The 12860-nt window shown below is 35.9% G+C and overlaps 1 protein-coding gene across 7 annotated transcripts in view; it reads left to right on the top strand.

The window, feature by feature from the left end:
• Positions 1-12860, top strand: part of LOC138933701 (uncharacterized) — a 211494-nt gene that overhangs the window by 21571 nt on the left and 177063 nt on the right. For 2 of the 7 annotated variants that reach the window (XM_070296652.1, XM_070296651.1), the window contains one exon: positions 4385-4469. The exons of 4 other annotated variants lie outside the window; for them this stretch is intronic. The gene's annotated coding sequence lies outside the window, so the exon portion shown is untranslated. Of the gene's footprint in view, positions 1-3486; positions 3509-4333; positions 4470-12860 lie in introns of those variants that run through there. One more of the 7 variants, XM_070296650.1, reaches the window with a different exon arrangement.

Below are 12860 nucleotides of genomic sequence, written 5' to 3'. Positions count from 1 at the left end.
TTTACTGTTCGCACCGGCAAAATCCTTTTTTCGACTACACCCACGCTGTCGTGTTATCTCGCGCGCGATTAAAGTATTAAATATTTAATAAGAGCGCGTCCGGATGCCACACCCTTCTGGTGGTCTGCATGATATACATGGATAAATATTAATAAACGTCGAACCTCGTTGGCGGATTAATATCCAAATGTGTTTGTTGCGCTTATATGATCCGAACAATAGCTTTCATATCACGTGCACATATAGTAAAATATATTCCTTTTAATCCGCGCGTTGCAGCTAATATTATTTTTATTATAATATCTTACTCAGATAATGATGAGGATATATACAGGATGTTAAAAAAAAAATTTAATATTTATATAGTAGATATAGGGCACACCATACTAAGTAAAAATACTTTAATAAACATAGGACGAAAACTCAACTATTTCTAAGATATAAACATTTTTGTATATTAGTATCATGTTTGACTTATTGGCTTCTGTGTCGTATGTGAAAAGAAGATAATCTGTCTAAATCTTTATCTCGATATTTACAGAACGTGTTCCACATATCCTCTTTCCATTTCCATACACGCTTGGCATCTTCTTCTTACAGAATCGCAAACTATGTAATCACCAAATAAATCCGCAATGACTGATTGCCGGTGAAATCTTCTGTTATGAATTATGTAAATTAAATGAAAACATTCAGAACGCGGTTTATAAACACTGAGGTAAACATCGCATGCGACACGTAGAAGCTAATAAATCAATCATGATGTTAACAGACAAAAATATTTATATCTCAAAAACAGTTGAGCTTTCAATCTATTTACTAAATTTACTAAGGTTTTTTTACTCAGTATGGTGTGTCTTACTTACCATACAAATATTGAATGGTTTTTTTTTAAACATCCTGTATGTTATAGATATATTACACATCTCCAAATTATATATAAATTAAATCTTTTATAATAGTATAAGAAAATTACATGAAGCATTACAAGAGCATATATAATTTTAACAGCATAATTTTATAGAAAATTATATGTGGTATTGTTACTTTTTCATTAAAACAAAATAATTATTTAATAATTATTTAATAAACATATTATGAAGTCTATTACTGGCCGAGAAACAACATATATGCATTCACAAATATGTATATTTCAACTTTATGATATTTTATATAAAAATATTGTATAAAATATATTTTATATATATAAAAATATTATATAATACTGTAAATTGATTTTAATTTCTTTTGTAATATCATTCGGTTGCTTAATTCAGTTGATTAATTACGATTTATATATACGTTTATCGGATATCTGCTACTTTATATAAGGTACACGCAATTGTTACCTGGAATAATAACCGAATACGTAATCGCGGATTGCTTACTCATAGTAGGTGATGAGTCACGAGAAAGTGTGATTCAATTTCTCAATTGCTGAGCATTTTAGAAAATTCGTTACTAGATCATAGATTTATTTTATTATATATACATATACAAGAAAATAGAAAGGGAAAGAATGTATATAATATATATAAAATTGTAGATATACCTTTTGTATATTGCAACTTTAATCTTTCTTTAATGCTTCTCTCTATTTTTGATACACGTTGAAAAGTTTTGAGTTTAAGTAAATCCTCCTCGAAATAAAATATAATTCTGCTATTAACCGACCATATTCTCATCATATTTTCATGTGTGCAGTTTCAATACAGATTCAATCTCAGATAGCCCCATAATTAGGCGCCAAAGTAAATGTTTGTGTAGGAAATTCTATCGTATACTCTCATATAACGTCTTAAATATGATTGCAGCTACCTGATTTTTCTCTTCCGTTTTTTCTAAAAATAATAAAACTATTAAAGCCGGGCATTAAACTCCGTCTGTCGTATAATACGTGGCATAATGATAAATTAATCGAGCGATAATTAATTAAAACGTATTAGAAAGCTGTCTCGCGGAAAGAGAGCGGGAAAGGAACGTCACGTGACGCGAAAGCGAATACGATTCATCATATTTTGCGTCGTCGGTGCGCGTCGATGATAATAAATCCTTGTCGAGGCAGAGAGCTTGTCTCAGCCAAGCCGGAGAGGCGAAACCGTCATCGTACGCAATGATGACGTCGGCACGTACCTTACCCATATTAAGTTGAGAGCAACAAATTCTTTTAGTTAATTTATATAATATAAGAGCGCGTCGTATAGGGTTCGCGGCGACAAAGTATCGATTTTTAATACTTTAAGACGAGCAACAAATTCAGTTTCTTATATATTTTGATAGTACATCGTCCACAGATTATTTTAGTACCAAATACATGCGAGCGATACATTTTTTTATTTACTTTTACTTCGCGCAAGTGAATGGTACGGCGCGGCGAGACTGAGTATATAGCGGTATTAATTAAATAATATACTTTTTTAAAAATATTTTTATGTTTTTTTAGAGCAACAAAATAGCAACAAATAATACGTCTCGATAATCGCGCTTGTGTGAAGAGCGTTACGGAAAATTTAGGCTGGACGGATAGGTGGGGGGAGGGGAGGGGAATGTCGTCGAATATCTCTTCCAAGAACAGGAGCGAGCGAGTTTTTTGCGAGAAAAAAATCGTGCGCCAAAAAACCTTCGCGATACGAACAAGGATAAGATAACGAAGCTCGAGCGATACTTTTGCAATCTCGCGATTATTTTCTGGCGAAATTATACATATAATTGAAGAAGAATCATATATTTTAAAAGAATATTTAAGTATATTGAAATACGAAACGTGTGAAAAACGCGACGCGAAGCTTCACCAATTGTAAAATTTCTCATTTAGCTGTTGGTACTCGTGGTTTCTCGCGGCAGAGACATCGATTAACGTTGACACGTCACCCTTAATTGGATTTCAGTAACATCCATAGTTTTAAAACTAACCAATCACCAATCAAGAATTGAATGACCGTGATTGGTCAATTTTACAACCATGAATATTATTAAACCTGACGTGTAAAATTAGTCGACTAACTGTCGACTAACCGAACACATTTTTTTTTTTCTCTTAAATAAGAATATTTTATTAGGAATGTTCCTATGTGGTGTGCGAGCTGCTTTTCAGATATATTCCTCCTCGAATCTTACACATTCTATTCAACGATTATTCTCGTTGTATTATCGTTTCGCCATGAAAATTGATCGAGATTTTGTAATATAAGCTCTCTCTCTCTCTCTCTCTCTTTCTCTCGAGCCGCGCTTCTTTGTTTATATCTGAATGTTTACGACCAAATGTTTTTTGAACGCTTCTGTACCGAGACGTTCGGCGACGCGGTCCTCCCCTCTCCTCGCCTACCCGTCCAGCCTAAATTTTCCGTAATCGTGTCAGTCTCTTCACACAAGCGCGAGTCTCAAGACGAATTACGGTCGCGCTCCGTGTTTCTCGCGTCTTTTTATCCGTCGAAAGTGAGATCCGCGTACGAACGAGTGTCGGGGGGGGGGGGGGGTCTTGTATCGAATAACAGGCGATTATCCGAGTGTAATATATTAAACCGTGTAATCGTGATTAAGGCATCTTTCGATATATATATATACTCGCAAACGACAAGATTTTTCCCACGCATCTTTTATCTATCGAAAATGAATTTCGCATCCGAACGAATATTCGAAATATCCGAATCGAGAGTAATTTGTAGTTTTGATATATCGACTTTATAATACGATACAACGATCGATGAATACATTATTTAACATATTTTTAGGCGCTGAAATAATTTACTCGCTGTCGTATATAATAATATTGCGTTGAAAATATAAGCGCGTCGCGTTCCACACGTTTCTGCTTTAATATTCTTTAATATTGTTTTCGAATGTAATCCTTTTTTCAGAGTTATATTCACAATTTCATAAATCGAGATCGCAAAAGAGCGTCGCTCGAGCTAGTTTGATTTATCTCGCGCAGGATTTTTCGCGTACGGTTTATTTCTTGGAAGAGACGCGCTCGCTCCTTTTCCTGGAACGGATATTCGACGACGCGTTCCCCCCTCCCCATCTACTACTACTCAACCTGCCTAAATTTTCCGTAACCGTTACAGTAACCGTCGTATTGCATTAGCGTGCGAGATTGAAATATTCTTTCCGTATTTCTCGCCTTTTTTTATCCATCACAAGTTTATCCCGTGTATAAAGTGGATGTCGTGAGTATCGGGAATGTCGATTAGAATCACGGAAAATCGTCTCCGTCCATTTATTAATACGCGATTATATGTTCTTTCATGTTTATAATCGGCATGGAAATAATTTTACCGCGTCATTGCATATGGCGGATTTTGGACTACGAGTGAAATAGTGATTGTGAGAATAGTGATTGTGCACGAGTGGACAAATTGATAGACTGTCTCGTCTCAATTTGAAGCGAAGGGAGCAACCGGAAACGGAAAGGATCTCGCGATGACCAGATGCGGAAAGAAGTGAGACATGCAAGGGCGGTGCATCGGTCGGTCAGTAGAATTTATTATTAAACATTTAAAATTGTCAATATAATTTTTAGTTTATGGAAACAATAGTATTGAAAAATCGGGGTTTTTTTTTTTTTTTTTTTATTAATGATTTATAGCTCATGTATAAATATTTAGAATTATAACTGACCATATTATCTTTGCCTTGATTATTTCTATTATTCGTCATTGATGATTACTGATGATTTCATAATTATAATCGTTGAGCGCATTAATTTTACTATTTTATTAGCATTCGAAATCATCATTAATACGATTACATTTTATTTAACTCTGATCACTCTGTAATCTTAACATATATCTTTAACGCGTCATTCTTAAAAAAGCAAGAGGAGCAACAAATTCAGTTTCTTATATATTTCGATAGTATATTGTCCACAGATTATTTCAATACCAAAAACATGCGAGCAACAAATTCTTTTAGTTAATTTATATAATATAAGAGCGCGTCGTATAGGGTCCTCGGCGACAAAGTATCGATTTTTAATACTTTAAGACGAGCAACAAATTCAGTTTCTTATATATTTCGATAGTACATCGTCCACAGATTATTTTAATACCAAAAACATGCGAGCAACAAATTCTTTTAGTTAGTTTATATAATATAATAGCGCGTCGTATAGGGTCCGCGGCGACAAAGTATCGATTTTTAATACTTTAAGACGAGCAACAAATTCAGTTTCTCATATATTTCGACAGTATATTGTCCACAGATTATTTCAGTACCAAATACATGCGAGCGATACATTTTTTTATTTACTTTTACTTCGCGCAAGTGAATGGTACGGCGCGGCGAGACTGAGTATATAGTGGTATTAATTAAATAATATACTTTTTTTAAAATATTTTTATGTTATTTTAGAGCAACAAAATAGCAACAAATTCTAGTGTATTTTATTTTTTGATTCGAGCTTTATATATATTTTTTTCACTATGGGGGGGGCTGGCTTAATGTCAAGCTAGCACCCCCCACTTTGAATGTAAATTCCTGCTAAACGGTTTGAGCAACAAAATTCGGATTACGGCAACTAATTAGCACATAATTAGCACTAAATTATTTGATGTATTTGATTTAATTTGGCGTTGGTGGAGGGGCTAACTTAATATGGGTACGTACCTTTTTGGTTTCACCATTTCTACGTCGCGCTTTTTCATCGGAATCAACCGTCGCGCCAACGGAGCCGATATTTCGTCGACTCCATGTTCCGCCTTGTGACCGTCGAGAAAGCTATGCTAAATAATGATCTACTGCGATCCCCTATGGAGCCGCGAATATACGGCGTTGTACCGGGTAATGTCAGTCGCAAAGCCCATTTACCGCAAAACGACGCCCGTCGTCGTCCGTAATAATTATTGCAATGCTCGTTTACAAGGAGTGTTTTATGCTCGGCTCGTAAATTCCAGCGCAACATGCACACCGCGCCGAATCACGACATTGGAATTCGTTTAATCGTTGGAGATGAATTGTTCGTGTGAATTATTTTTATTATTTACTACCCGATAGTGGAAACGAGAAAAAACTCTCGCCGCTCGGTCATTTTAGATATATCGAATCGCTCTTTATACTATGTGATGTAATCTACTAGTCTGCGATTATGAAACAAATTACGCGAGATGCACAGAGTGATGAGATTTTTCGATAAATAAAAATTTTAAACTACTGAAAGAGTGAAAAATGCTATTTATGTACAAATTTTTTTGTATCACGCTCATGTGGAAAATCTGTAGATAAATCATGGTAGATCTTTCATCGCGTTAGCTCTCTCGGTGGCTTTCATCTAGATCCGCCGAAAAATCCCGTTCTTGGAAGATTTAATGACCGCGTAAAATCGCTGACTGGGTTGCACGATAACGCCCAAAGATTCGATTTGCATCGATTGCCAGACGAACAATAACTCCGTGACTGAAGAGAAAGAGAGAGAGAAAAAAATCTGGCATTGATTTTCTGCGCCATTTAAAAAAGCTAGCCCATACTTCTTGACGGTGTCTCCCGGAGCGAGAGAGCGTAATTTAATTTTAACGCCCGCGTGGCTGGCGGTGCACAGGTATTGCGGGCGAGCACAATCGATCGATAAGCAAAACCAGTCATGCTCGCCGATGGTATTATTCGTGGGAAGAGACAACGGAAGTTTATAGTTCACCGTCGCGACGTTTTATCTGCAATCAAATTCGTTTATCGTCGACGCGCGATACTTTTCACACTCGTTTACCGATAGGGGAACCGGTAAGTGCGCGGTAGGGAATTGATGGGATTTGAATCGCGGTTGACAATCACAGTTCTACCATATACATACATATTATATCCCGATAATTGTCGTCGGTCATAAAAAATCGTGATTCTTTTCTTTCTGTCACAAGTGCCATTATATTCAATCCTGTTCAATAGCAAATATTCGTCGCGCCAATGTGATTTCTCGATGCGCGTGCAATGTGATGTAAATGATATTTTATGCAATAAATGAAGGGTTCTCTGTAAATGAAAAGATTCAATAGCGCAAACGAACAATGAAACCTGATTCCTTGATTTAATCCAAAGCATATAAATATTTAAATATATATTATACATATATGTATACACATACATACATACATACATACATGTGCGCGTGTGTGCGAAATACACAAGTATGAAATATATCCCATTGCAAAAATAATAAAAATTACACAGGGATGAAAATCTATATAGAAGCGAAAGATCTGATGCAAGCATCGCGATTAAATTGCGCCCGGATAAGCCGCGTGACCTCATTTATAGCACGAGAGATGTGCACACACGACTGTTATAGATCGAAATTAAAATTAACCCCTCTTGCGCGCCATACTAGTATCACTTGCTAAACGTTTGTCGCAATTGAACGCGACAGCACGTACGATCGCATGTACTCCCGTAGATCGGTGTCGATTCTATTGCACTCGTGAGAATATTTATGTACAATCCTCTACCACGAACGTGTTGCAAGAATAATCGCCCGGTGTGCATGCTTGCACATTATGTGTGTATATGTATATATGGTATATACACACGCACATGCGAAATATCTATACGCGTTTATTTATCGCCCAATAGAAACCACGATCGATATAAACTCGATCTTCTCGTATCTATAAGCGACCCGATTTTCGCAGGGCTCTCGAGACTGTTATGTAATCTGGACGATTGATCGCCAACCGTCGAAATATTCTATATTTCGATCAAAAAAATGATAACTAAAATACAAATTTATTCTAAAATATGGACAAAAATATGAACGATTATTCGTCAACTGTCAATTAACAATTTACACTTCTCTCTTAGTGCGATTTTTCTCCAGTACAATTTTTTCCAATATTATCAAGCACGATAATTGTATTCTTAAAAGAATCGTTTTAATGACTAGAGAGAATTGTTAAAGATTCTTGAGTAAAGTTATTTTTGCAATTTTTTAAAATGCGCAAACTTAATGGTAAACTAACTGAAAAATGTTGGAAACTATTTTCTTAAAATTTACGTAAACGACGCTCCTGACAATTCACTATCGATGTTAAATCCGATATTCACAATATTGTAAAGTTTGTTTTATAAACTGCCTACGCTATAGATTACTGTGTTTATCAACGATAATATAACAATCTGACAATCGATTATTAAGATTGTGTTTGACGTAATAGCGATACAGACTCGATTGCCCAATCGGACGCTCCTCACTGTCCGAATCGAACTTTGACAATTATATCGCTCGTTCCATGATTGGTTATCTGAAACGGCTGGTACCGTTCAAATTGCATCTCCAAATCTCGGGTAATTTCTACTGTAAATCAGTGAAAATAATTTCGCCATATCGGCGCTTCTTGAATAACAACTATAAACGGAAACTGTAGATGATTAATTCGTTGTTCGTGCGCATATCAAATAACATACAATAAAATAAAATGCCATAAGCAATTCTGCGTTAATTAAATTTAACAGAGATTTGTAAATACTCATCTCTGATGCAGATTGTGCTGAAAAAAAAGAAAAACAAAATGCGCGATAAAATTTTTATGGACCAAACGAACATATTTATTGAAATGGTTGAATCAATTTTATGCTATTTTATATAAAACTTGTTTTTTTTTTATCGAGCAAATGAAACTTTAATATATATTTTTCATGTTTGATTGCACATATAAATATTATCTTTATGTTTTAATTTTCATTGCCCGTATCGTGTAACATTTTGTGATAGTAATGCTAAAAGTATATAGATTTATCCGCATTGTGTATTGCAATTACAAATTTATTTATTCACAAAATATGTGTACTCATATGTATGTATACGTGTATGTCCTGAATAAAACATATTTCTTTGCTCAAATGTAGCAAAAGAATATTAGAATAATTCCCAGATATATTAGAAAATATAATTTTGTTCGAATAGACAAATCTATTGTCTATATTTTCCAAAACCGCAAAATCTCATTTGGGTGGAAAAATAAACAAAAACTTTTTCTCCATAGTCGTGTAACTGTATACGATTTTTGTGTCCCCGATAAAATATTGTGTATTTTCGAATACACAATGCACTGTTGGCAAAAAAAAATAGAAATCTACTCTTTTATTCGAGTATTCGTATGAATATATCGCTTAAATATATTCGCAGGACTGCGGTTCGCGACATAATTTCTTCACATTGCATAATACGAGGGACGTATTATACATAATAATCATAACTTCTGTGTTGTATATCTATATATAATTTAATTTTCTTCTCTCGAGCGGGCTTACGGAATACATCAAGATCGTTGTATGTTATAAGAGCCAAATATGAAGATGTATGGCAGATTCTCGCAGTTGAATTGACGCGAGTCATTACACTCTTGAAGAGGAAATTATTGTGTTTCCGTTGCAGCGGTTTCTGTATTTGCGTTCTCGAAAGATATTCTTTTATTACAGCACGGTCATTCTTATTGTGAATTCTTCGTCGTTGAACGGGAGAAAAATACAAAAACAATGGTAAATAACGCTGTTAGAACTAACAGAGGTGATGGAATGGAATGGAGAAAGAGGTCAAATTGCACGGAGGACTTTCTTACATCTGAAAGATCAGGAAATGCCTTCAACAACGTTCTTGACAAATAAAATGTATTTTTCTTTTCCTTTAGTTTCTGGTAATTGTGTCTTCCTTGATTCTTGAGGACACCTTTAAAGAAAATGTAATAATAGAACAAAATCCTTGCACATTTCTTCTTGACATAAATAAAACTACCGTCATCTTAGTTTTTTTAACACTGCGATGCTGTCACCATTCAAAAATACTCAATACGTCATGTGGACGCAAAGACTATACGTATAAATGTGTGCGCGTACATAATATATTATATAACACATCTATTCATATATATTTTTTACATAATTGCTATTAAAACATTAACAATTTATTCTACTGATGTATAAAGAGAAGCTGCTTATATCTTCGTTGAATTTATACGAACACCGGGGTGCATAAATTTACGAATGTAAAGAGCCGCGTGCGACGCGAACGTTCACCCGTATATCGGCAGGAACTAAAAAACCCCACTACGCCCACGCGAATAATAAATTATCAGGTGACGTGAACCACTTCTCGATTCGATGTAGCGTAGATGCAGGGTGTAACGTTTTGTAAAGAGGAAAGCGTGGCGCAAGAAGTTACGACCAGTCGATCTTGTCGCTCATTTATCATCGCAGGTCAGTTCCCTTCGGCCTCGGCGCCCTATGTACCGACTCGTGCACACACGTGTCGGGTCGAACTAGAAATCACGCGCGCCGCGTGTCGCTACTCAGACTCCATAATTTACTCGACGTGCTGGAACTTCCTATTCGCGGGGTAGGACTTTCGCGGTGCGGCGCGACGCGGAGCACCTCAAGTGGAAGGAAATGTTTTCCGGGTAAATTCCTCCGCGAGATCAGGAGAGAGGGGAAGAGAGAGAAATATTTCTTTCGAAACTTTCAACCCACCTGACAACTCAGAAGAACGATCGCGCGAATCTGTGATTCGGTAAATAAGACCGTCGTGAGTTACTCGTGTTTCGTCCGCCCGCAAATCGATGGGAGATGCCGATTCGCCGGTTTTAAGGGCTCGACTGCCGACTTTATTTTTAGCGGAAACCGTCTGGAAAGTCCGACAAGGAAAGTTATTGACTGATATCGAACAATTCACGTAGCGAACTTACATAGGGGAGAATGCCTAAAAAAAAGAAGTATCTAGATTTTTTTATAGTAAAGCTAGACGTTATCGTTGAGTGTAAATATATTTATGTCATTAGATAATTTAACAAACGAAGCTATAGTCACACATACAATAAAATCATAAATGATAATAAAATTATTCGTTCGAATTCAAAAAAAAAAAATTAATATTGTACGTTGCAGACTAATATTTTTATGAAATGCGAGCAAAATATTAAAAAAAATATGAGAAGGATATATTCCATTTAATTATAAACTGGATCTGGCTTTTCACATTCATAATTCGATATTATACTATACTATTATATTTCGATATTTATGTTAGATATGTAAGTTTATTGGACATTCTTTATAATCGAAGTCGCGACATACCACGCGTTTATAAAAGACAATAATGAAATTCCGAGAAAAAACGTTACGATAAATAGTCGCACATAGTCGCAAAAGAAGGAAATTGAATCTCGGAAAAACGAACTGGAACGGATTTCGAAAGAAGAAAGGAAGATTCTTACATGCTTCCTATGTACGTCACGAAGGATTTGAATAATACACAAAGAAATACGATGCGCGTATACCGGTCGAGTATTAGTGAATCGAGGAAACGCAAAAGGCGAGCATTGAAGAGTCGCTCCAAAAGAGCGACATGTGACAAAAGTAAGAAGCAAAAGAAATATTCTTCTTTTCCATTTTGCCCTTGTCAGACGTAATATTCGAGGTTATACGAGTTATATGAGGAAGACGGGATAAAGTTACCCATCTCCTCGGAGATTTTATGTCACGAAATGCTTAGATGCTCCATCATATGGGACCATATAACGTAAAAATATAGAGAATACGTACCGAAATATATGATATATATATAGTTATTGGTTTTCCGATATGATATGCAAAATAACGTGTAAAAACGATAAACCGTATATTCGCAAACGGTAGAATAGGACGATATATGCTATGGTCGTCCATCTAATAAAAACTTTCATTTCAAGTAATTTAATCGACACAATCTCAAACGCGTAAAAGTGATATGTCGATGCATTTTTTTATATCAGTCTTTATTTATATCTAATTTCTCTAATTGTATGTATTCACACATACAAACAAAATATTTTATCTTCTATATATATATGATTTTGTAAAATTATATACATGTAAAATATCTTTAATGGAGTCCATATATCAATCTTGTTTCGTGGTTTGTTCGTAATTCCGCGCCGGATAATCGGAAAACTCGTCTCGTAACTCAGACCGCAGACGTCATATCTTTCGGTCATTTCGTTTGGATTGACTGCCAGTGTTTCCTGCGATCCTTCGGGGTACCACTCAATTTCCCGTCTGCCGAAGACTCGCTGGCCGCCCATCTATTCTATCCGTTTGTATGCATTATAATAGGGCGCTACATATTATGTCACGAATATTGCCGCGTATTCCGGATACAGTTTCGGAGAACGATGCACCCACCTGATGATGAGCGGGTATAGCGGAGAGACGTAATAACGAGAAGTTGGATTAATGCTTCGCGACGTTTATCACAAAATAAAATGGAGAGTCCGCGATGAAAGCTGCTCATAATAAATGCCGAATATTTATACCGATATAATTCAGCTATCTCTTTCCGCAAAATGAAGCTAATAGAATTTTTTATGTTCGCCTCGTTGTGTGCATTTATTCCGATTGCAATTTCACGCTTTGTTCGTCACGTTAACTTCTTTCTATTTGCCGTAGATTTACGGACTTATATGTGTGTGTTAATAATGTATCAATTTATAAAATTTGCGATATATAAGCTTGGGACGATGCTTGGTTCGTAAGAATTTTGTTTGTCGCGATCGTGCGTGTAAAAAGCATTTATGAGACGATGAGAATTACTCTCAACGCAATGTAACCGCAGGAGTAGAATTCGTGCTTGTTACTATTCAGATTGACGATGGTCGTAATCGCGAAGCGATATGCGCGTTCGTGTTCATGCAAATTTGCCGAAGTCGGAACAAGTGTCTCCGTGACAAAAGCGCTTTCTCGTTTATGATCGTGTGAACTAAAAGTAGTTACAAAGCAAATGCTATGGGACGGTTGACGATAAAAAAAAGTGCACCAATGATTCGTAAATGGCGCACCGCGTCCAGATTTTACGCGTTCCTAAATGCACGGGAACGACTTTGCGGTAAAAGCCCGCGGTTGTTTCGCTTTCG

Source organism: Polyergus mexicanus, unplaced genomic scaffold (genome assembly GCF_030449975.1).
Source record: "Polyergus mexicanus isolate NDT 795.1 unplaced genomic scaffold, iyPolMexi1.0 SCAF_5, whole genome shotgun sequence".
Classification (NCBI taxonomy): Eukaryota; Metazoa; Arthropoda; class Insecta; order Hymenoptera; family Formicidae; genus Polyergus; species Polyergus mexicanus.
The sequence above is the reverse complement of the archived record's forward strand: the minus strand, read 5'-3'. Positions and strand labels throughout refer to the sequence as shown.